Raw genomic sequence first — 25,614 nt, 5'->3', positions numbered from 1 at the left:
TCTGTCCAAACAACTACCTCCTAATCTATGTACAGATTCCTCATGAGCACAATTAAGTGTTCTGGAATTCCCATTCTTCGCAATGTTATCCATGATTTATTATGATCCACATAGTCGAATGCCTTTGCATAGTCAATAAAACACAGGTAAACATCCTTCTGGTATTCTCTGCTTTCAGCCAGGATCCGTCTGACATCAGCAATGATATCCCTGGTTCCATGTCCTCTTCTGAAACTGGCCTGAATTTCTGGCAGTTCACTGTCGATATACTGCTGCAGCTGTTTTTGAATGATCTTCAGCAAAATTTTGCTTGCGTATGATATTGTTCTATAATTTCCACATTCGGTTGGATCCCTTTCTTGGGAATATGCATAAATATGGATCTCTTCCAGTCAGTTGGCCAGGAAGCTGTCTTCCATATTTCTTGGCATAGACAAGTGAGCACGTTTAGCCCTGCATCTGTTTGTTGAAACATCTCAATTGATATTCCATCAATTCCTGAAACCTTGTTTTCGCCAATGCCTTCAGAGGAGCTTGGACTTCTTCCTTCAGTACCATCGGTTCCTGATCATATGCCACCTCTTGAAATGGTTGAACATAGGCTAAGTCTTTTTGGTACAATGACTCTGAGTATTTGTTCCATCTTCTTTTGATGCTTCCTGCGTCGTTTAATATTTTCCCCATAGAATCCTTCACTGTTGCATCTCGAGGCTTGAATTTTTTCTTCAGTTCTTTAAGCTTGAGAAACGCCAGGCGTGTTCTTTTCTTTTGGTTTTCCATCTCCAGCTCTTTGCACGTGTCATTATAGTACTTGTCTTCTCAAGATGCCCTTTGAAATCTTCTGTTCAGTTCTTTTGCTTTATCAATTCTTTCTTTTGCTTTAGCTGCTCGACGTTCGAGAGCAAGTTTCAGAGTCTCCTCTGACAGCCATCTTGGTCTTTTCTTTCTTTCCTGTCTTTTCAACGACCTCTTGCTTTCTTCATGCGTGATGTCCTTCATATCATTCCACAACTCGTCTGGTGGGTAGACTCCTTTTATTCAGAAGGAGGAGCGAAATAGTCCTTAACTTTGGATTTTAAGGTTCTTTGTTGCAATTTAACAGAATTCATTAAGGAATTTCTTAAAATTCTATTCATCAGCTCTCAGAGTCATTGGGAGGCCTAGAAAAACAAAGCTTTGGCTAAGGTCCTAGAAGTGCCCTAAACCATGCAACAGAATAAGCATGATAAACTGCTACTGCTCCCATGGAACACCAAACAGCAGGAGCTCAACTTTTCTTCATTGGCCCCTGCTGTCAGCATCAACGTCAATTCTGCATCAGGAGTTTGATCTTGCAACCACTGCCACCTCTGCAAGCTGAATTCCTCTGCCTCTACCAGGAAAATGGAAGCTGAAGGCATAGCTTGCATAGCTTACATTGCCTACTCTCACAGGTGCTTCTGGTTACCAGAGACTAAGTTATAGGTCTGCAGCCTAGCTGCAAGGGACGCAGAAAGTTTGAGTTCTGACTTGTATACTAGAGAGGTGGGATCAATAACGCAAATATAGAAAGGCTGTTTAAATGATTATGGCAGTCCTGAATATGACAGGAGTCAGATAACTGATGTTCTCGTTAGTTACCGTTGAGTCAGCCCCTGTCTCATGGCAACCCCAAGTGTTACAGACTAGAACTGCTCCATATGGTTTTCTCGGCTGTAGTCTTTATGTAAGCGTATCACCAGGCCTTTCTTCCACAGGGCCACTGGGTGACTTAGGTTAGTAGTCAAGTGCAAGCTGTTTGTGCCACTCAGGTACTTTTCATTACTGATATGCATGCTAAATACTTCAGATTATTCACCAAAATAAGAAAAATAGAATGTGTAATTTCCAAACTATACAGAATTAAAAAAATAACAGAGAGAATTTTTAGTGAATTGATAAGCAGATAAGAAAGAAGAAAAATAGAGGCAAATTAAAAGCATGGTAAACAGAAAAACCCAAATAAGATTGTAGAAAAAAGTCCAAGTATATTAATCACTATAAATAAAAACGAAACAGACATTAATATCAGGCATAAGAATTTAAGAAAGATTGGTAGGATAAAGGAGTGGTATGTAGTAGGTATAGAAAGAAAAAGTCACCAAGAAAACATACAGTCTTCAACTTGTATTCACTTAACAACCTAAAGCATGATATGGGACATAAAATCAAAAGACGCACCTGACCTAAAGTAAAATGGCTGAACTAATGCTAAGGCTCAGTATAACCTTTCACATAGATTCAAACCCTGTTGCTTAGGAGCCAACCCTGTCATTAATGAAATTCTTTTCTTTGTGGTCAGGCTAAGGATGTGGACACTACGTGTCCTGGGGCCTGTAACCAAACCTTATCGAAACGCTTTGTGTTAGATCTCTTCAGAAAATCTTATATTCTGAGTGAGGTAATGTTTAACAACCTATTCCTGACAGTACCTGTCATGCCATCGTCATGTCGTTGTTTTTTGACGGTCCTGAGGCCCCCCTCTGCAAACACATACCTTGCAATTTTGTCCTTTAGCCAATGTATTCCAGTTGTATTAATGTAACCAGCAGTGTTAAAAATCATGCTTTGCTTTGTCTCACCTTTGATTGACCTCAGTCACTGTAAACCAATCAGAATATTGTGTTTTCTATCTCCTCCTATGACACTATACCTAGATGTGATTTGTACCCCCTCCCTTGGATCTGTGAGCTTCAAACTCTGAGGTTTTCACGATCTCCATTCGAATGACATACTGCCTTCAATACATGTCTTTTTTTTTTTACTTTAACAGAATTGGAGAGTCTTTTCTCTACAATATTTGGCAGAGTCTTGGTGGGATTCGGTGATGTCTTCCCCAGTGGACCAGGAGGAGCTGAAAAACCAGAGTTAGGCACTGACAAGCTCCTGCTGTCTCGGACCCCTTGGGACCTGTCCAGACGTGAGTGCTCCCAAGAGTGAGCCCCAAGTATTTCGGCATGGATCTTTGGGATTTATCAAAGCCATTTCTCAACTTTCACTTTCTCATTCGCTACTGAACACGTTTGTTGGAGGATTGTGTTTTCAACTACAGTTTGGGTGTTACGAAGTTGCCACTTACTGGCTGTATTCTGTTAAGTGTATTCATGCTTATCTTTCTTTTGTTTTCTGTTTGCCTGTTTCTAATTCGTGAGTTTTGATTTGTGTGTGTTCACGTGCATGCGTGTGCACTTCAGGTGAAAGTTTACAGAGCAAATTAGTTTCTCATTCAACAGTTTATACACAACTTGTTTTGTGACATTGGTGCAATCCCCATAATGTGTCAACACTCTGCCCTTTTCCACCTTGGGTTCCCTGTTTCCATTTATCCTGGTTTTCTGACCCTTTCTGCCTTCTCGCCTTTGCTTTTGGGCAGGTGTTGCCCATTTGGTCTCATTTACAGTCTAATTCATGATTTGAATGACTGTCTACTGAGGTGCTTTTGGGTCTTATAAGCTGCAAAAATAAACAAATAAATAAAATAAGGGCACAAGTCAACCTCTTAAATGCCACAAGAAAACACATCTCAACCACAGCGAAATACTCATAGATTTTTTTCAAACCCTGAAGGTGCTGAAGTTCTCAGTGTACCTTTTAAGTTTTTGGTCAGTTGTTTCTTTTCATGGTCTGGACATTTTGAAGAAGTCTTGAGCATGACATGTCCACCATCTAGCAGATGAAAAATATAACTCTCTGCGCAAATGTTTCCTTTTTTTTCTCTAAAGGCGTATTAAGCTTAACGCACTCTTTGGTTGTCAGCACGTACAAGTGTTTAGTAAGATGGTGAATGCCACCTCCAAAGACCATAGCGGACCTCCTTCTGTGACTCCCACCACTTACATGGCCAAAAACTGTGACCCCCATTTCAGTTCAGTATCTTTGGTGGTAGCATGTACTTACTACAGAAAATCCCTGGCCAACTTGGGGGGGGTTTGAGCTCACTAAATTAACTTTTCTGAGCAGCAAGTTAGAGGCTAAAGGTTCTTGGACCAATCAGAACCAGTGGGAAGACTATTTTAATTCGTTTTTAGAAGCTTCCAAGAGACAAAATGATGATAGTTTTGCCTACTCAAAGACACAGTGTTCAGGCAGGCAAAATAAAGAATTGCAATTCCAAAATTCTACTGTCACTACAGCATTTTCTCCTCCTCCCACTGCTCCTCTGGAGGCTGCTTCTCTGTATCCATCTATACTTTCTTGTCCTGACAATACTTTGTGTGAGCTTCCTTGTTACTCCAGGGAATCCTCAAAGAAACCAACCTGGCAGCTACAAGAGAGAATAAAGCAGTAATTGAGATGCCTTTCAAAATAAAATATCCAAAGGCAGGGGGAAGACCTCCTGAGGTTGCTTTTGCCCCCTGGACTAAAGTGAAACCTCATGCGATTGTTAAAGAATTTCTTGGTTCTTGCGAAGATCATCAAAAGTTTTGTCAGAAGTTTAAGATTTTGTCAGAAACTTATGAACCTGGATGAGCATATTTAAGTAATCTATTACACATGTTACTAGAACCTAGGGATGCTCAAAAGTAGATCAAAAAAAAAGCCCAAATGATTGCCATTGAGTCGATTCTGACTCATAGCGAGCTCCAGGACAGAGTAGAACCACCCCATAGGGTTTCCAAGGGGTGACTGGTGGATTTGAACTACCAACCTTTTGGTTACCGGCCAAGCTCTTACCCACTGCATCACCAGGGCTCCATCAAAGGTGCATAAAAATGTAAAGGCTAAATAGAAAAAAAACCTGAGAAACCATTACCTATACAACCTAATGTCCCAGGTCTAGAATTACTAACTTAGAATAAAGCTATTGTTGCAGATCTAGTGAAATTTCCCCAAGGTTTTTTCCCCAGAAGATAAACTGGGCTAAGGTTCAGCCTTATAAGCAGGACAAAGATGAAAATGTTTGTAACTATAGGGATTATTTAACTAAACTTTTTGTGGATCATTAGTGTTAAATTTAGAAGATGCTGGAGCCAGATCTCTTTTAATTCTATTTTTTTGGAGGGCTCCACCCCAAACTGGCCAATTCAGTTAGACATCATCAATTAAATTGGAAAATGTTGAAACTTCAGGATTGATCTTGGCTTATAAATTAGCCCAAACCTTAGAACAAGGAGCCAGGGAATTGGAGCAGAAGGATAAAACCTGACAGAATAAATTAATGGCATTACAGTTACAACAATTACAATCTCCAGGTTGTAATAAAGGACTAAAACTCCGGTTTGGTAATAGACCCAGGGTTCCTCAATCAGTAGTTCCTGGCATTTGCTATTATTGGAAAAAGTCAGGCCCACCAACCTAAAAATGTTCCCAGACCGAAGAAACTAAAAGGAATATTTTAGCTGACACAACCGCCAGACAGGCTGCTTCCCAATTACCTCTGGATTGTGACGGCCTCAGTTGCGATCAGGACAAAAAGGAGGGCATAAAGGAAATTAGGGAAATAAAATGGGGGTCTTCTTTCACTTTTTCAAAGTCTAATTTCTTAAGAAAGATAAATCAAGTAGAGTTGGGCCTGGCAAAACTTAACCCAAACCTTCTTGATCTTTCCTGTTTTCCTGATTTCTTGGGTATCCTTAGTAAATATCCGCAGCTGACCTCTGAGGAAGAGATTAAGGACTGGGCATGGAATAAATGTTATCTGGATCCTACTATGTGCTTGTGGGTTGGTCCTGTGGACAAATCTGTTTTGCCTCCTTGCCTTCATGTCCCATTGCTCTGAGCCTGTTTAATTGAGAAGAACAGTTTGCCTGGGGAAAGCCTCATTGATTTCTTGGAATGGCATTTTGGGGGACATTTTAAGTCCACTGCCAACAACATATCTTTTAGCTCCACATCTTCTTACAGGAGAAGAACGTTTATGATGCTGAGTGCTTATGGCTCAGACCTTTATAGCCCTTCTTACCGACATTGTCCCAACAAATCCTCCATTGATAATAAATTTCACCTTTGCAGCGACTGCCCTTCAGGTACACCCACCAACTTACTGATTGAAGAGTGTAGACAAAAAATTGCTGTTTGGCGTGACTTGACTAGTCATCAGGCTAAGGATTCTGATGATGAGAGGGAACGATGGAAAGGGGAGATGTCTTAGTTGTCTAGTGCCACTATAACAAAAATACCACAAGTGGATGGCTTTAACAAAGAGAAATTTATTCTCTCACGGTCTGAGAAGCTAGAGGTCTGAAATCAGTGTGCCAACTCCAGGCCCTTAGTCATCTAGTGCTGCCGTACAGAAATACCGCAAGTGGATGGCTTTAACAAAGAGAAATTTATTTTCTCACAGTGTAGTAGGTTACAAGTCCAAATTCAAGGCGTTGGCTCCAGGGGAAGGCTTTCTCTCTCTGTCGGTTTTGGAGGAAGGCTTCCCCTGGTCAAGGAGCTTCTCAGGCACAGGGACCCTGCGTCCAAAGGACACGCTGTGCTCCTGGTGCTGCTTTCTTGGTGGTATGAGGCACCCAACCCTGCTTGTTTCTTTGATGTGGTGAAATGCCTGTGAAATTGTGCTCTACTGATTAGTAAGTAAACACAATTAAGCCTGTTGCACACCTTGCTTACTGTAACCCTGTGAGTACCTTGGTTACTGGTTAATCTGCCCCTGCATCCTGGCAAAATGTCTACACTTGATAGGAAATCACTTAGCTTGGCAAGTTAAAAAAAAATTGAAGAGGAAACACTTAACATTTGTTAGGGAGATGAGAACTCTGAGGTGAATGAAAGTAAAAGGAGAAGTTGCTGTGAAGCTCCAGCTCACTGGGAACATAACAACTGTCCCTAGTAAAGTGAAATACAGGTTTTCGGCTAATAGTTTGGAACTCAAAGCAAATCATCAGGAATAACTTAAAATTTTGCCTAAAATTTTTAAGTTGGTATTGGTGATGGTGGGGGAAGGAATTCTGAAGGTTGAGGGAGGTAGTATAACTTGAAAAAGCATATGCTTCTGGCCTCAAAAAAAAATGTCATTTTTGTCATATAGTCTGCCCCCGGATTCTGAACGAGTTCCATTCCTAAATCTGTGTTTAAGTTGAATTTGTACATGAGTCGGAACAGTTAGGCACAGTTTGTATCTAACGTCAGTTAATCAAATGTTTGTCTCAGCGTGTAGCATTCCTTTTCTATACATAAACCTTAAAGAGTCATTTCCAGCTACACTAAAATATCTTTAACATGATAATAATGGTAATAATAACAGTATTTTAATGTACTTCCCGAAGTATCGGCAGTTTATTATTAGGAACCATTGTATATATCTCAAATTTTTAATATAAATAGGCTCTACTGGGATTGGTTTGTAACTACAGGTTGCACATTAGTCGGACGTTTGTAACTGGGGACTGCCTGTGAAAACTACACAAAGGCAGTTCTTACGTTCAGCCTGTGGAAGGGGCTGTGAAAAGTTTGAAAAACACTGATCGGGTTAAGGAAGGGAAACCAGGAAGATCGGCAGGCTGAGTTCATCTTGCGGGACGCGACATGTATCAGTGACCTGTAGCACAAGGGTTTATGCTCTGAATCAATGAAAGCTCACTAGTGTTAATTTCAAAACAACAATAAAATCATTTCCTTTCTGTCCTTTCTGTCCCTCGGGTTAGGCGAGGGGAGGATGGAGAGCGAATGAAAGAGATTTGAGTCCGACCTGCATGCCTAAGCAGTAGTGTCCCTTAAGAAGGATCTCTGTCACATTGTGTACATGTAAGAGCCTTCACATTGAGAGGGGTCTGAGTACCTTCCTTAGGATGTGAGAGCTAGATAGCATAGCCGCAGGTCAGGGCTGGGAGTGCTTATCTGATACTGAAGCAGTGGGGGAAAAGGAGAGCCAGGAAATGTTGAATTCAGTGAGGCTCTTGCATCTGGGACGTTGAGGAGGCATTTCCAGGCAGAAATGCCTCATTGTTGGCTAGCCTGGCTTTGCTTTACATGGCTTCCGGATGACCTGCCAGTCACAATGGAGGTTCCTGTGGAGGTTACACATCTCAGGTTGTAGCTTATGCTTACAATGTGGGCTAGAAAAAAGAAAGGCTCCCAAAGATGGAAATCTAGGCTGCCATTCCTGTCACCCGTAGGCTTCCAGAAAGCAGATTGTGCCCTCCCTACCAGCAGGTGGCACTGCTGTTTCTGGGAATTTCTGCAGGAGATGAAATAATGGAGCTGGCAAACCAGCAGTGTGTAGCCTCTGGTCTAGAAGATCTCGAGAAGCTTTGTGAGATCTCAGTCAAAGAGAAGCTCAAAGAAAATAGTTGTGAAAGCCAAACTGTTTCTATAAGGTTGGGATAATGGGTGTTGTGAGGACTGAGGGATGGTTGTGGTTACTCTGCTGGTTTTGTGTGTGTGTGTGTGTGTGTGTGTGTGTGTAGTGGAGGAGAAGGCGGAATGTAACCTAACAATTAAGCATCATAATACAGGTTTTGAAAGTACTTTGCATAAATTAGTTAATGGAACGTGAAGTTGAAATCATGATTCAATCAAAATTCCCCATAACTTAATAGTTTCTAATTCTTTGCTTGTAAAGCTAGTCTACACACATAGGTAGGATTCTGGAAATATACATGTGACTTTTAAACCTGATCAATATCCAATAATTACATACCTTGAAGGTAGGGGTGACAGTATTAGTAAAAATACCGTTGGTTAATTAGTCACTGTACTTCAGTGCTGACACAGAAGGCAGATCAAAGTTATTCTCAAATCAGCTTCTTCTGAAACTTGAAACTTCTAAGAAGTATGGATTTTCCTAAATTCTGTACTTTTCAGATTTCATTCACAACGCAAAACTTGGATATTGGTTTTATTGACCTTATGAGGCAGAGTTCATTCATCTATTCTCTCTTTGGAAATAACTTGATGGCTGTTCTTTGAAATGAATTTTGTAGAGGTGATGTTTGAGGGAGATGGGTGCCGTTGCCAGTGATGGGGAGGTTACCGTGTATAATGAGGCCCTCAGCTTTGACCCTGACCCAGGTAGAGAACACTGCCTTTGGTGCCAGTACCCCAGTCACCTGCTTCCTCTTGCAGTTCGTATTCTATGCCCAGCTTATTTGAGGTTTATTTCTGTCTGTCTTCAAATGAACTGATGAGCTTGCTTTTACTACCAATGAAGAATCCTAAAATTCTGCTGGTGCTAAAAAAAAAAATGAAGAATCCTAAAATTCTGCTGGTGCTAGCTCAACATTATTAGTCATGAGGAGGGTGGAAATGAGAACCACAATGCCATACCACCTCACCCCCACTTGAATGGCTATAATAAAAAAAAGAGGAAAATAACAGGTGTTGGAGAGGATGTGGAGAAATTGGAACCCTTGTTCATTGCTGGTGGGAATGCAAAATCCCACAGTCGCTGTGGAAAACGGTTTGGTGGTTCCTCAGAAAAGTTAAACGTAGAACACATGACCCAGCAGTTCCAGTCCTAAGCATGTGGCCCAAAGAACTGAAAGTAGGGATGCAAACAGCAACCTGTATACCAGTGTTCATTGCAGCACACTTCACAGTAGCCAGAAGGTGAAAACAAAGGAAATGTCTATCAAGAGATGAATGCATAAACGAAATGTGGAATATACATAACAATGGGTTATTATTCAGCCATGAAATCCTGATACATGCTATAAGGTGGATGAACCTTGAAAACGTTATGCTAAGCAAAATAAGTCAGTCACAGAAAAATACTGTACAATCCCTCTTACATGAAATAGGCAGATCTATAGAGACCAGAGCTTATTAGTGATTGCCAGGGGTGGGAGGGAGGAGTAAAGGGGAAGTCAGTGCTTAGGGGCCACTGAGTTTCTGTTAATGATGGTGGAATAATTTGGAAAAGGATAGTTGTAATGGTTGCATGACATGCTGAATGTAATCAATGTCACTGAATTGTACATGTAAAAATTGTTGGGGAAAAAAATCCTGCTAGTACTAGATAGTGATAGTCACAACAGCTTATTAACATTGCCTCTTTATGTGACCCCAACTCTCTTTGCTTTTCTGAACCTCAGTTTTCTCACCTGTTCGCTGGGATTGGTAAAGTGGCAGGTGTTGCTTAAGATTCCTTCCAAGTCTGAAATTGTCTGATTAGGTGATTTGTATAGATATTTCTGAAGCCTCTGGAAAATTCTCATTTAGAAGGCATTTTCGTACTGTGAGTGTAGGGACTCTTAGTCATGTAGTGCTGCTATAACAAATACCACAAGTGGATGGCTTTAACAAAGAGAAGTTTATTCTGTCACAGTCCAGTAGGCTAGAAGTCCAAAGTCAGGGCAGTGGTTTCAGGGGAAGGCTTTCTTTCTCTGTGGGCACTGAAGGAAGGTTCTTGTGATGCATCAGTCTTCCCTTGGTCTGGGAGCATCTCAGCGCGGGAACCTCAGATCCAAATGATGTGGTCTGCTCTTGGTGCTGCTTTCTTGGTGGTATGAGGTCCCCAAGTCTCTGCTTCTCTCCCTTTCCTTTTTATCTCTTGAGGCATAAAAGGTGGTGCAGGCCAGATCCCAGGGAAACTCCCTTTACGTTGGCTCAGGGAGGTGACCTGGTAAGGGTGTTGCAATCCCACCCTACCCCTCTTTAACATAAAATTACAATCACAAAATGGAGGACAATCACAGACCACTGGGAATCATGGCCTAACCAAGTTGTTACACACATTTTTGGAGGACATAATACAATCCATGATATAGGGTGAGAAGAAATCTAAAGTCTTGTTAATATTTTTTTTTATAATTTTTGTTGTGCTTTAAGTGAATGTTTACAAATCAAGTCAGTCTCTCACACAAAAACTTATGTACACTTTGCTACATACTCCCAATTACTCTCCCTCTAATGAGACAGACCGATCCCTCCCTCCACTCTCTTTTTGTGTCCATTTCACCAGCTTCTAAACCCCTCCATCCTCTTAGCTCCCCTCCAGGCAGGAGATGCCAACATAATCTCTTATATCCACCTGATCCAAGAAGCTCACTGTTCACCAGCATCCCTCTCCAACCCATTGTCCAGTCCAATCCATGTCTGAAGAGTTGGCTTCAGGAATGGTTCCTGTCCTGGTCCAACAGAAGGTCCAGGGGTCATGACCACCGGGGTCCTTTCAGTCTCAGTCAGACTGGTCTTTTTATGAGAATTTGGGGTCTGCATCCCACTGCTCTCCTGCTCCCTCAGGGGTTCTCTGTTGTGTTCCCTGTCAGGGCAGTCATCGGTTGTAGCCAGGCACCATCTAGTTCTTCTGGTCTCAGGATGATGCAGTCTCTGGTTCATGTGGCCCTTTCTGTCTCTTGGGCTCATAATTACCTTGTGACCCTGGTGTTCTTCATTCTCCTTTGATCCAGGTAGGTTGAGACCAATTGATGCATCTTAGATGGCCGCTTGTTAGCATTTAAGACCCCAGACGCCACACTTCAAAGTGGGATGCAGAATGTTTTCTTAATAGAATTTATTTTGCCAATTGACTTACATGTCCCCTGAAGCCATAGTCCCCAAACCCCCACCCTTGCTCCCCTGACCTTTGAAGCGTTCAGTTTATCCCGGAAACTTCTTTGCTTTTGGTCCAGTCCAGTTGAGCTGACCTTCCTTGTATTGAATATTGTCCTTCACTTCACCTAAAGTAGTTCTTATCTACTAACTAATCAGTAAATAACTCTCTCCCACCCTCCATCCCTCCCTCCTCTCATAACCACAAAAGAATGTGTTCTTCTCAGTTTATACTGTTTCTCAATATCTTATAATAGTGGTCTTATACAATATGTGTCCTTTTGCATCTTACTAATTTCACTCAGCCTAATGCCTCCTAGGTTCCTCCATGTTATGAAATGTTTCACAGATTCGTCACTGTTCTTTATTGATGCGTAGTATTCCATTGTGTGAATATACCATAATTTATTTAACCATTCATCCGTTGACGGACACCTTGGTTGCTTCCAACTTTTTGCTATTGTAAACAGTGCTGCAGTAAACATGCGTGTGCATGTATCTGTTCATATAAAGGCTCTTATTTCTCTGGGTATATTCCGAGGAGTGGGATTTCTGGGTTGTATGGTAGTTCTATTTCTTACTTTTAAACGCCAGATAGATTTCCAAAGTGGTTGTACCATTTTACATTCCCACCAGCAGTGTGTAAGAGTTCCAATCTCTCTGCAGCCTCTCCAACATTTCTTATTTTGTGTTTTTTTGGACTAATGCCAGCCTTGTAGGATTGAGATGGAATCTCATCGTAGTTTTAATTTGCATTTCTCTAACAGCTAATGATCAAGAGCATTTTCTCATGTATCTGTTAGCTGCCTGAATATCTTCTTTAGCGAAGTGCGTGTTCATATCCTTTGCCCACTTCTTGATTGGGTTGTTTGTCTTTTTGTGGTTGAGTTTTAACAGAATCCTGTAGATTTTAGAGATCAGGCGCTGGTCGGAGATGTCATAGCTGAAAATTTTTTCCCAATCCGTAGGTGGTCTTTTCACTCTTTTGGTGAAGTCTTTAGATGAGCATAGGTGTTTGATTTTTAGGAGCTCCCAGTTATCTGGTTTCTCTTAGTCATTTAAAAAAAAAAAAAAAAAAAATTTTTTTTTTTTTGTAATGTTTTATTCTGTTTATGCCTTGTATTAGGGCTCCTAACGTTATCCCTATTTTTTTTCCATGATCTTTATCGTTTTAGTCTTTATGTTTAGGTCTTTGATCCACTTGGAGTTAGTTTTTGTGCATGGTGTGAGGTACGGGTCCCGTTTCATTTTTTTTGCAAATGGATATCCAGTTATGCCAGCACCATTTGTTAAAAAGACTATCTTTTCCCCAATTAACTGACACTGGGCCTTTGTAAAATATCAGTTGCTTATATGTGGATGGATTTATATCTGGGTTCTCAATTTTGTTCCATTGGTCTATGTGCCTGTTGTTGTACCAGTACCAGGCTGTTTTGACTACTGTGGCTGTGTAATATGTTCTAAAATCAGGTAGAGTGAGGCCTCCCACTTTCTTCTTCTTTTTCAGTAATGCTTTTCTTTCCCTTCCATATGAAGTTGGTGATTTGTTTCTCCATCACATTAAAAAATGTCATTGGAGTTTGGATTGGAAGTGCATTGTATGTATAGATGGCTTTTGGTAGAATAGACATTTTTACTATGTTAAGTCTTCCTATCCATGAGCAAGGTACGTTTTTCTACTTATGTAGGTCCCTTTTAGTTTCTTGCACTAGTACTTTGTAGTTTTCTTTGTATAGGTCTTTTACATTTTCGGTAAGATTTATTCCTAAGTATTTTATCTTCTTAGGGGCTACTGTGAATGGTATTGATTTGGTGATTTCCTCTTCGATGTTCTTTTTGTTGATGTAGAGGAATCCAAGTGATTTTTGTATGTTTATCTTGTAACCTGAGACTCTGCTGAACTATTAGTTTCGGTAGTTTTCTGGAGGATTCCTTAGGGTTTTCTGTGTATAAAATCATGTCATCTGCAAATCGAGATAATTTTACTTCTTCTTTGCCAATCTGGATGCACTTTATTTCTTTATCTAGCCTAATTGCTCTGGCTAGGATCTCTAGCACAATGTTGAGTAAGAGTGGTGATAAAGGGCATCCTTGTCTTGTTCCCGTTCTCAAGGGAAATGCTTTCAGGCTCTCTCCATTTAGAATGATGTTGGCTGTTGGCTTTGTATAGATGCCCTTTATTATGTTGAGGAATTTTCCTTCAATTCCTATTTTGCTGAGAGTTTTTATCATGAATGAGTGTTGGATTTTGTCAAATGCCTTTTCTGCATCAATTGATAAGATCATGTGGTTTTTGTCTTTTGTTTTATTTATATGGTGGATTACATTAATGGTTTTTCTAATATTAAACCAGCCTTGCATAACCTGGTATAAATCCCACTTGTTCATGGTGGATTATCTGTTTGATATGTTGTTGAATTCTGTTGGCTAGAATTTTGTTGAGGATTTTTGCATCTATGTCATGAGGGATGTAGGTCTGTAATTTTCTTTTTTTGTGGTGTCTTTTCCTCGTTTTGGTAGCAGGGATATGGTGGCTTCATAGAATGAGCTAGGTAGCATTCCATCATTTTCTATGCTTTGAAATACCTTTAGTAGTAGTGGTGTTAACTCTTCTCTGAAAGTTTGGTAGAACTCTGCAGTGAAGCCGTCCGGGCCAGGGTTTTTTTTTTTTTTGTTGGGAGTTTTTTCATTACCTTTTCAATCTTTTTTTGTTATGGGTCTGTTTAGTTGTTCTGATTGTGTTAGTTTAGGTAGGTAGTATTTATCTAGGAATGCATCCATTTCTTCTAGGTTTGTAAATTTGTTAGAGTACAATTTTTCGTAAGAATCTGATATGATTCTTTTAATTTCAGTTGGGTCTGTTGTGATATGGCCCATACCGTTTCTTATTTGGGTTATTTGTTTCCTGTATTTGTTTAGTCAATCTGGCCAGTGGTTTATCAATTTTGTTATTTTTCTCAAAGAACCAGCTTTTGGCTTTGTTAATTCTTTCAATTGTTTTTCTGTTCTCTAATTCATTTAAAAAAAAAAATTTAGTTCAGCTCTAATTTTTATTATTTGTTTTCTTTTGGTGCCTGATGGATTCTTTTGTTGTTTGCTTTCTATTTGTTCAAGCTGTAAGAACCGTTCTTTGATTTTGGCTCTTTCTTCTTTATGTATGTGTGCATTTATCGATATAAATTGACCTCTGAGCACTGCTTTTGCTGTGTCCCAGAGGTTTTGATAGGAAAGGTTTTCATTCTCGTTGCATTCTATGAATTTCTTTATTCCCTCCTTAATGTCTTCTATAAACCAGTCTCTTTTCAGCAGGGTATTGTTCAGTTTCCAAGTGTTTGATTTCTTTTCCTTGATTTCCACTTTTATGGCCTTGTAGTCTGAGAAGATGCTTTGTAATATTTCGATGTTTTGGATTCTGCAAAGGTCTGTTTTATGACCTAATATGTGATCTATTCTAGAGACTGTTCCATGTGCACTAGAAAAAAAACGTATACTTTGCAACGGTTGGGTGGAGTATTCTGTATAAGTCTATGAGGTCAAGTTGGTTGATTGTAGGAATTAGGTCTCCCGTGTCTCTGTTGAGCTTCTTACTGGAAGTCCTCTCCTTGTCCAAAAGTGGTGTGTTGAAGTCTCCTACTATAATTGTGGAGGTGTCTATCTCACTTTTCAGTTCTGTTAAAGTTTGTTTTATGTATCTTGCAGCCCTGTTATTGGGTGCATAAATATTCAATATGGTTATATCTTCCTGGTCATTTGTCCCTTTAATCATTATGTAGTGTCCTTTCCTATCCTTTGTGGTGGATTTAACTTTAAAGTCTATTTTGTCAGAAATTAATATTGCTACTCCTGGTCTTTTTTTGCTTGTTGTTCACTTGATATTTTTTTTCCATCCTTTGAGTTTTAGTTTGTTTGTGTCTCTAAGTCTAAGGTGTGTCTCTTGTAGGCAGCATATAGATGGATCGTGTTTCTTTATCCAGTCTGAGACTCTCTGTCTCTTTATTGGTGTATTTAGTCCGTTTACATTCAGTGTAATTATAGATAAGTATGTGTTTAGTGCTGTTGTTTTGATGCCTTTTGTGTGTGTTGTTGGCAGTTTCGTTTTTCCACTCACTTTTTGTGCTGAGACGTTTTTCTTTGTAAATTCTGTGTTCCTCATTTTCATGGTATTTGAATTTACATTTGCTGAGTCGTTATGTTTCTCTTGGTTTTTATTTTGAGTTATGGAATTGTTATACCTCTTTGTGGTTACCTTAATATTTACCCCTATTTTTCTAAGTAAAAACCTAACTTGTATTGTCCTATATCGCCTTGTTTTCCTCTCCATTCGGCAGTTCTATGCCTCCTTTATTTAGTCCCTCTTTTTAATTATTGTGATCTTTTACATAATGACTTCAATGATTCCCTGTTTGGAGTGTTTTTTTCTTTTTAAAATTAATCTTAATTTGTTTTTGTGATTTCCATGTTTGAGTTGATATCAGGATGTTCGGGTTCTGTGACCTTGTGTTGTTCTGGTATCTGATAGTATTGGTTTTCTGACAGACAATTTCCTTTAGTATTTCTTGTAGCTTTGGTTTGGTTTTTGCAAATTCTCTAAGCTTGTGTTTATCTGTAAATGTTTTAATTTCACCTTCATATTTGAGAGAGAGTTTTGCTGGATATATGATCCTTGGCTGGCAGTTTTTCTCCTTCGGTGCTCTATATATGTCATCCCATTGCCTTCTTGACTGCATGGTTTCTGCTGAGTAGTCTGAACTTATTCTTATTGATTCTCCTTTGTAGGAGACCTTTCTTTGATCCCTGGCTGCTTTTAAAATTTTCTGTTTATCTTTAGTTTTGGCAAGTTTGATGATAATATGTCTTGGTGATTTTCTTTTTGGATCAATCTTAAATGGGGTTCGATGAGCATCTTGGATAGATATCCTTTCATCTTTCATGATGTCAGGGAAGTTTTCTGCCAACAGATCTTCAGCTCTTCTCTCTGTGTTTTCTGATATCCGTCCGTGTTCTGGGACTCCAATCACATGCAAGTTATTCTTCTTGATAGAGTCCCACATGATTCTTAGGGTTTCTTCATTTTTTTTTAATTCTTTTATCTGATTTTTTTTCCACTATGTTGGTGTTAATTCCCTGGTCCTCCAGATTTCCCAGTCTGTATTCTAATTGCTTGAATCTGCTCCTCTGACTTCCTATTGCATTGTCTAATTCTGTAATTTTATTGTTGATCTTTTGGATTTCTGAATGCTGTCCCTCTATGAATTCTTGCAACTGATTAGTTTTTCCACTATGTTCTTGAATAACCTTTTTGAGTTCTTCAACTGCTTTATGAGTGTGTTCCTTGGCTTTTTCTGTAGATTGCCTTATTTCATTTCTGAGGTCATCCCTGATGTCTTGAAGCATTCTGTTCATTAGTTTTTTTATATTCTGTATCTGGCAATTCCAGGATTGTATCTTCATTTGGGAAAGATTTTGATTCTTTAATTTGGGGATATGTAGAAGCAATCGTGATCTGCTTCTTTATGTGGTTTGATATCGACTGCTGTCTCCGAGCCATCTCTAAGATATTGTAGTGATTTTTCTATATTTGCTCACTGAGTCTTATCTTGTTTTGTTTTTTTTTTTTCAGTATACGTAGATGGGCTACTAGATTGCACTGTCTTGATTGTTGTAGCCCTTGAATCACTTATGTCCTATTACCAGCTGCTTTGGGCTGTTACCAGATATATAAGCCTGAGTCCATTCACTATTCTTGAGTGGAATCTGATTTTGTGTCACCAAGTGTGTGGTGCAGACTGTCACCTATCCACCTAGAGAAGTAGTGGTGATAGTTGTGTGCACCAGATTCTAGTAGCAGCAGGGGTTCACACTCTGGGGGGGGGGGGCAAGTTGCTGACAGGCTTCCCCCAAGTGCCAGTGAGGTAGGTGTGTCTCTATTTCTAAAGTACTTGGTGGGTGGTCTCTGCATCTGTATCTTAGCCCCCCAGTGCAAGTACCTCTACAGATTGGTAGGTGTCACCCTCCTTAGACCCCTAAGGCAGGAGGCTAGGTGGTGTGGGGGGAGTGTCAGCCCTCAGTTCCCTGTTGTGGGTCAGTGAGGGCTCTGTTGAATAGGCAGAGATATCAGACCTGGGAAACTTGTCTTTCCAGTAATCTGCTAGAACAATTACAGTCAGATCCCTATCAGAAATGCCTTTGTAATTTAACAGCCACCTTGTTCCCTGTAGGGATGAAAGCCAAGACTGTGGATTACATATGCTTGGCTGGAGCTGGTTCTGTGTTTTTAGTCCAGTTAGTAGGTTTTTTGGTCCCTGGGTTTTTTGTAGCTGCTTCTCTCAGGCCTGGAGAATGGGTTAGGAAAAGACCCAAAAAAAGAAAAGAAAGAAAAACTGCAGCGCAGTTCACGCTGTGGCTCAGGAAATTCCAATGTTAATGAAGCTGCCTGGGAAGGGGAGGGAGGGTTCAGACAAACAGGAGAGACTAGCACCCCAGAATATAGACAAAGTTACATATCTTGCTTGGGATGACTGTTTTATCTGAGATTCCCGAGGGGCGTGTAGACTGTGTGCGCTGGCTGGGTAGACATTGCCCCCGAGGGTCAGGCCGTGTCCGGTGCTTGTGCTGTCTAAGAAGCCTTAGTCAGTTCCTCTGCTCCTAGTCCAAAGCCCAGTGCCAAGGTTCCTTGGCTGGGACGCAGCACTCCCGGCTCCAAAACCAGTTGCTGCCTCCCGGTGACTTCTCCTCCTGTCAGCCGCGTCTCTGCGCTGCATGCATGCACTGGCTGGGCTTCCCCCCGAGGTCAATTCTGGGGGCTAGGGCTGCGCCCCGTGTTTGCGCCATCTCAGGATGCCGTGCTCAGCTCCCCTGTGCCCAGTCCAAAGCCCAGCGCCAAGGTTTCCTGACTGGGACGCTGGCTTCAGGCTCCGAAAACAGTTGCTGCTTCCCCGTGGTTGTTCCTTCTCAGTCTCTCTCACTCAGGTCAACTCTTTAGATCTGTGTTTGATGGTCAGGGTTCATAGATTGTCATGTATGTGATCGATTCACTTGTTTTTCCGAGTCTTTGTTGCAAGAGGAATCCGAGGTAGCTTCTACCTAGTCAGCCATCTTGGCCCCGCCTCCAGCTTGTCTGATTTAATGGTTTTAAATGTGACCCATTCCTAGCACCCACCTCCTTAGAGGGGGCATCAGAAACAAGGAAGAAAGCAGGCAAGGAGGAGCATGATTCTCCTAGCTAGCAATAGCTTTCCCTGTTCCACAAGAAAGAACATTTGCTGATCACTTTTTTTTCTTATTTTATTTTGTGTTTTTTATTGTGCTTTAGGTGAAATTTTTCAGCTCAAGGTAGTTTCTCGTACCAAAATTATACACACATTGTTACGTGACCCTAGTTGCTGTCCGTATAATGTGATCATACATTCCTCTTTTCCACTCCAGATTTCCTGTGTCCATTCTACCAGTTCTGTCCCTTTCTGCCTTCTCATCACACCTGCAGACAGGAATTTCCCATTTAGTCTCGTGTATCTACTTGAAGTAAGGAGCACACTCTTCACGAGTATCGTTTTATGTCTTATACTCCAGCCTGTTCTTTGTCTGAATGATTTTAGTTCTAGGTTAACAGAGAATCTGAGGGCCATGTGTTCTAGGGTTTTTCCAATATCAGTCAGACCATTAAGTCTGGGCTTTTAAGAGAATTTCAGTACTACATCCCACTTTTCTCCTCCTTCAGGGACTCTCCATTTTGTTCCGTGTCAGGGCTGTCATTGGTGGCTGTAGGGCACCATCATTGATCACTTTTAATTTTTGACAGTAATAAAATATTTGCCAAATATTAAAGGTCAGGACATTATGTAAAACCTTTTGCCTAGCCACTTCCAACCTGTGGCGACCCTACAGGACAGAGTAGAACTGCCCTATAGGGTTTCCAAGGAGCACCTGGTAGATTCAAACTGCCGAACTTTTGGTTAGTATCTGTAGCCTTAAACACTACACCACCAGGGTTTCCAGGAAATATTTAGAGACCCCAATTTAGAAAAGAGACCAAAATCCCATTTTTACAGTCCTGGATTTTACCTTTTTCTCCCTTCTAAGGTATCTCCAAATACCTCTTTATCTTTTCTCTTCTTCCATGAATGCTGTTACCTTGTTTAGGTCCTTTAATCTTTTGCATTTTCTTTTATGTCAGTCCATCATTTCCAGAGTTTTGTGGTTCGCAGTGGGCTGTAAGACAAAGTGCTTCTTAACTGGGTATAAAGGCTGTCCCCAGTCTGACTGCAGCCTCCCTTTCTTTCTGCTCTTTGTACGCACAACATGTCCATTTATCCAAACTGGTCTGTGCCCCCTTTCTCTCCTTCCTGCATAGATGTCCCCCTCCTTTTTTGTGTGAATATTTGATGGCCTTGATAAACCTTGGGGTTAGTAGCTGGATCAATCTATATTCCCATCCTGTATCTATCAGTTTTTAGAAATGTGATTTTGAGCAAAGTACTTAATTTCACTCAGCCTTAATTTTCTTTTTTATAAAATTTATTTTGTTGTAGTTGTCAAGAATATACACAGCAAAATATACACCAATTTAACTGTTACTACATGTACAGTTCAGTGGCACTGTCTTTGAGTTGTGCACCCATTTTCACCCTCCTTTTCTGAGTTGTTCCTCCCCCATTGACATAAACCCACTGCCCTCTAAGGTTCCTATCTGTTCTTTTGAGTTGCTCTTGTCAGTTTGATTCCCTATAGATAGATCTTCAAAGAGCATAATGGCTTAGGCAGACCTTTTTTACTAGTTAAGCTAAACTATAGTTTGGTTTTCACAAGACTTCAGGGGATATCTTTGGTTTAAGTTTTAAAGATTATCTCAGGGCAATAGTTTGAGGGGTTCTTCCAGCTTCTATGGCTCCAGAATGTCTGGATTCCATGAAAATTTGAAAATCTATTTTTCATTTTCCCCCTTTTGACCAGGATTCTGTTATAAAATCTTTAATCAAAATATTCAGCAATGGTAGCTGGGCACCATCCAGTTCTTCTGGTCCCATGGGAAAGGAGGCAGTTGTTCATGGAGCCTGTTAGCTACACATTCTGTATCCTCCTCTTATTCCTGACTCCCCTTCTTCCTCTGTTGCACCAGGCGAATAGAGACCATTTGTTGTGCTTTGGATGGCCACTTGAAAGACCGCAGGCACTACTCAACAAACCAGGTGGCAGAACAGAGACACTGTTATTGGCCAATTAATTGGGATATCCATGACCTTAAACCTCCAAACCAGAGAAGCAAATCCCATGAGGTTTTTGGCTATACGTAAGCAGCCTCAGCAGCTACTCTTTTTTGTTGTTGTAAATATTATTTTCTTATTTGCAGGATGAGAATCATAATACCTACTTGATAGGTTGCTTGTGAACATAAAGTGAGGTGAAGCACTTAGCGTGGCCTTGGGGTACTCTCCCTCCCATGTCCTCTTTCTGCCTGTCTAGCACAGAGCTCTGAATATAAACTCATCACATGTGCTTGCTGATTAACTTATTGATGATTGGAATTTCAGGGCTGGTCGACATCTCAATTCTTGATTAGTTATCTTCTACTTGCCACTGTCACATCTTCTGAAACTGTATCTTTCTGTGATAGGATCTCAGCACCCCTATGCTATCAGTATGCACCTAAAGGTCCATTGCCCACCCCACCCCCAGTGATTATGGAAATTATGTTCATGCACACACATGGTGTCCTGCATGGCATATCTACCCGTATCAGCAACTGACAGCAATTTCACAGCCACTCTGCATCCTCGAGCACTGATTCGTTTGCTCAGCATTTGTTTCCTCTCAGGTGTAGTGAGATTTATCGTAAGTGTCAAATGCTAAGATTATAGCTGTCATGACAAGGAATACTTCTTTAAAACAAAGGGTTTCTAAGGCCCAACCGATAAGCTTTTTATTCCAAACATCACTTAACAAAATGCAGCGTGACATGAACAGGATAGCTTGGGCAAGCCCTTGGAAGTTCATTTAAGCAGACTGCCCCATATTGATTCTCAGTGATAACACGCTTGGCCTGAACAAGCCTGCCAGTGTTATCAAACATTGATGCTCTCCTGGCAGCTCTGCCCTCCTCGGGCTGGCGCTGAGAGCACATCAGTGTTTCTTTTCATCCTTCTATTTAAAACATCATTTTCTACCTCTTGCTCAAATGATTGAAGCTGTATGTTACACCTGTAAATTTTAGTTTCTCAAAGCCTACCTTATTCTGCCCTTTTCCTTCTTTCTTACTCCTCCTTTTTCTCTTTTCCTTGTTTCTGTACCAAAATAAAACTTTTAAATTATTTTCCATTCAAGTATGCATAACTTCTAAGTTTTGCTTGTATTGCTTCTCTAGTTTGATCTGTTGGCTTTTAGTTATTAGCTTGGCCTGGTTAGCTTATATATATGTGTGTTCTCATTGAATTAACTTCATCTCTCTCTTTTCCTCCTGAGTTTATTGCTGAGAAACACTGAACACAGCTTCTTGGACTCTTCTCCCTTCCTTGGTCATTCACGTATATTGCTAATTGGATCCTTACCAGTTGTCAAAATATTGTAATTTCCTCTGTTTTTACCTCAGGCTCAGGCTCTGAGGGAAACATATAAAAGACCATAGGAATAACCGTGGTGTAAAAAGATCCAGCAGAATGCGTTACTCTTCCCAGATCCCTCTTTTGGAGAGGAGTTAAGATAGATTATTTTTTAGACTCATAATGACAAATATTATCTAGTGTAACTTCTTTGAATGGAGAGGTCTTATGGGCTGGCAACAGGAACGCTGATCTTTTCACTGTATAAGCACTGACAGAGGGGAGATTGTCTGTGTTTGAGTGAGTTTAGGGTTAAAGAAAAGGAAGAGTTGTAACAATAAACTGTGGGCCTGAGTTGCCCTAAATTACTTGTTATTCCTTCTGAAGAGAAGGCATCGGGGCCTGAACCCTGTGTCCTTCCACACTAGAAATATTCATAGTTGGAGGGAGCAATAAACGCAGTCTTTGAGCAAGATGAATTTTTTTAAACTATTGATTTTGAATTTTTTTTAAAGTTATTAATATAGTGACTGACTGGGGTCCCAGTGGAAGATCCCAGACAGATCAGGAGAAAAATGTAGAACAAAAAATAAAATTCACAAAAAAGGACCAGAACTGTTCTGACAGGGACTGGAAGAACCTCTGAGATTGTGGCCCTAAGACCCCCCTCTGGCCTGGAACTGAAGACATTCCCAGAGACCGCCTTCATCCAAACAATAGACAAGCCCGTAAAATAAACAATAACACCTGAAAGGAACGTGCTCCTTAGAACAATCAATTATATGAGATCAAAAGGGCAGTATTTGCCCAAAAGCAAAGATGAGAAGGCGGGAAGGGGTGGAAAACCGGAATAAGAGAAAACAGGGAACCCGGGGTGGAAATGGGGAGAGTGCTGACACACAAGGCCATGAAACACTTTATGTATAAACTGTTGAATCGGCATCTAATTTGCTCTGTAAACTTTTAACCTAATGTACAATTAAAAAAAAAGCTATAAAGTATAAGGAACACCACTGCTGTTGAGTCGATTCCGACTCATAGCGACCCTATAGGACAGAGTAGAGGTGCCCCATAGAGTTTCCAAGGAGCACCTGGCAGATTTGAACTGCCGACCTGTTGGTTAGCAGCTGTAGCACTTAACCACTATGCCACCAGGGTTTCCAAAGTATAAGAAAGAATGAGAGAAGTTAAAAAAAAAATGGAAAGAGATGTACAGGAGCTCAACTGTTACTGTTTCACTGACTTGTGTTAGGGGTCAGGTAGCCTAATCCGCCTTCATTTTTTAATAAACCTCTATTTCCTGCTGTGTGGGCTACTCAGAATCCCTCTCCCACTTCTGGGAGCACTCTCCTGTTCTCTCCTAATTTAGGAAGATGATCTGGCGGGACAGAGCAGGACTGGCTGGTTCTCTGAGGATTTGCTCCTCAGGGAAGATGAGAACTGGCTTGCAGCTTTCCTTTAGTCTAGGGCTGGAGCTCACCCCCAGCTCAACCACAGGAATCACTGCTGCCTGGCACTCTCCCTGCCACGCTTTTGTGTCTGGAGTTCCCTTCCTGGCTTCTGTTGTTTGACTAGGAGGGCAGGCCACTTTGGCACCTACAAGTCCTCTTCCCTGGGGCAAGAGGAGTGGGTGAGGAGTGCTCCAGAGGGAGGAGAGGCTGAAGGAGGAGACCAAGAGGTGCCAAGGACAAAGCCCTGATTCACAGTTCTGTTCCAGGCCTCTCTGTTTACCTCCTTTTGCTTCTTTGGGGCCACATCTTGGTTGGGAACAGGGGCCTTTGTTACTTAATAGGGTGTTTTTTTCCTCCATTACAGAGTTTGGCTCCACAGTAAGACAATGAGGTCTCTACAAGGCAGGGGCCATGCCATGTGCTTCTCTGGCATTCTTTGTGTCACCTGCCCTGTGTGATGCACATAGCAGGAGCTCCGAATATGGGAGCTTCATTATATTAATAGTTTCTGTTTGTAGTCTATTTTGGTCCCTTCCCCCTAACTTACCTACAATTCTTATATTTTTTCTTCAGCTTGCCTGGCTCTCCCCAGAGTGACATTTATTTTTCTGGAAGGTTTCAAATTTTCATGCCTCTAAGATAGCCTGGGAAACCGTGGTAGTGTAGTGGTTGAGTGCTAAGTCTGTTAACCAAAAGGTGGGGAGTTCAAATCCACCAGACACACTTTCAAAACTCTATTTGGTAGTTCTATTCTGTCCTCTAGGGTCGATATGAGTCGGAATCCACTCAATGGCAACTGGTTTTTTGTTCTCAGGAAGGCGTTCTGCGTTAGTATCAGTTTGGCCATATCTGACTTTATCTGTTGAGGTGGATCTTACTTTTCCTTGTGTTGTATCCCCATGAAAAGCTTGTAATCTCAGGAGCCCCAATTTTGACTTAAGGGGCTTCTTTTCCCCTTCACTTTGAGGAGATGGGAGGGGTCTAGGTTTTTCCCACGAGGTCTCATTTAAATTGGCTGTGTGGTCACCTTTCTGTGTAGTGTGCTCTCACCCACATAATTGGGAGAGTCTCCCAAACTCCTTATACTCAGATCAGTTGCTCTGTTCCTTGGGTTCTCAGTCATACTTGTGAAGTCATTGTTTTCATTAAAGTTGTACTGTTCCTTCATCCTAGTCGTTCAATGCAATTTTTCCCTTTCTAGCCAGACCGATTTCTTTGACGGGCAGGGATGAGACATAATTCTCACGTATCCTTACTCACCCTTTTTCCCCCTGTAGACCAAGTACAAGACTCTGTTCAAAATAGCTGATCCGTAAATATTTTAACCTAATTAGACTCAGGCATTTGTAGAGTTCAAAAAGAAAAAAAAAATGGCCTTGATACATTAACATCTTAACACACTCTGGAGATCATCTGGTATACGACCTCATTTTTTGGTCCATCAGTTTATTGATTCAATTATCCCTTCATTTGCTCATTCATTCATTCACCTTTTTGTGCTACGTGCTGTGCAAGGAGCAGGAGATATAAGGTGAACATCTACATGGAGCATACCATGACATGCAGAGGATAGACACCGAAGAAATAATTAAATGTCTGATGAGAAATTTAAGTATGTAGAGCTACAGAAAGGAGCCCTGTTGGCGCAATGGTTAAGTGCTTGGCTGCTAACTGAAAAGTTGATGATTTGAACCCACCACCCACTTTGCAGGAGAGAAGACCTGATGATCTGTTCCCATAAAGATTACAGCTTAGGAAACCCTTGGGGCGGTTCTGCTGTGTCATATAGGGTCGCTATGAGTCAGAATTGACTCAGTGGCACGCTACAACAGCATAGCTTCAGAAGTCCACGTGGGAAGCTGGCTTAGGGTCCAGGAGGACTTTTGTAAGAATGTGATGTTTCAGCTGAGGATGAGCAATGTAGGTGAGGACAGTGACTTGCCCACAACCAGTCAGGAGCTTTTGTGTAGCAAACCTTGGGCTGTGACCCAGATTTTGGGGTCATTCCTTTGAATTTCAAGGAGATGCTGTAAAAACACTCATCATTGAAGTACTGTAATTTTCTTGACTCTAATTGGGATCATACAACTTAGCTTTTGCATGAAGCCCTTACTCCTTGCACCTGACATAGTCTTCCTTCTTTGCTACTTAGGAAGCAATATACAGTGTCCCTTACC

General features: G+C 41.0%; 1 long non-coding RNA gene across 2 annotated transcripts in view; it reads left to right on the top strand.

Annotated features, from left to right (window-relative positions):
- The first annotated feature begins 1,505 nt into the window (after positions 1 to 1,505).
- Positions 1,506 to 25,614, top strand: part of LOC135230834 (uncharacterized) — a 130,050-nt gene continuing 105,941 nt past the window's right edge. The window contains exon 1 of one of the 2 annotated variants that reach the window (XR_010321609.1): positions 1,506 to 2,938. This is a non-coding gene — a long non-coding RNA (uncharacterized LOC135230834). The remainder of the gene's footprint in view (positions 2,939 to 25,614) is intronic. The other variant, XR_010321608.1, reaches the window with a different exon arrangement.

This window comes from Loxodonta africana, chromosome 3 (genome assembly GCF_030014295.1).
Source record: "Loxodonta africana isolate mLoxAfr1 chromosome 3, mLoxAfr1.hap2, whole genome shotgun sequence".
NCBI lineage: Eukaryota > Metazoa > Chordata > Mammalia > Proboscidea > Elephantidae > Loxodonta > Loxodonta africana.
This window is presented reverse-complemented; position numbering and strand designations above follow the sequence as displayed.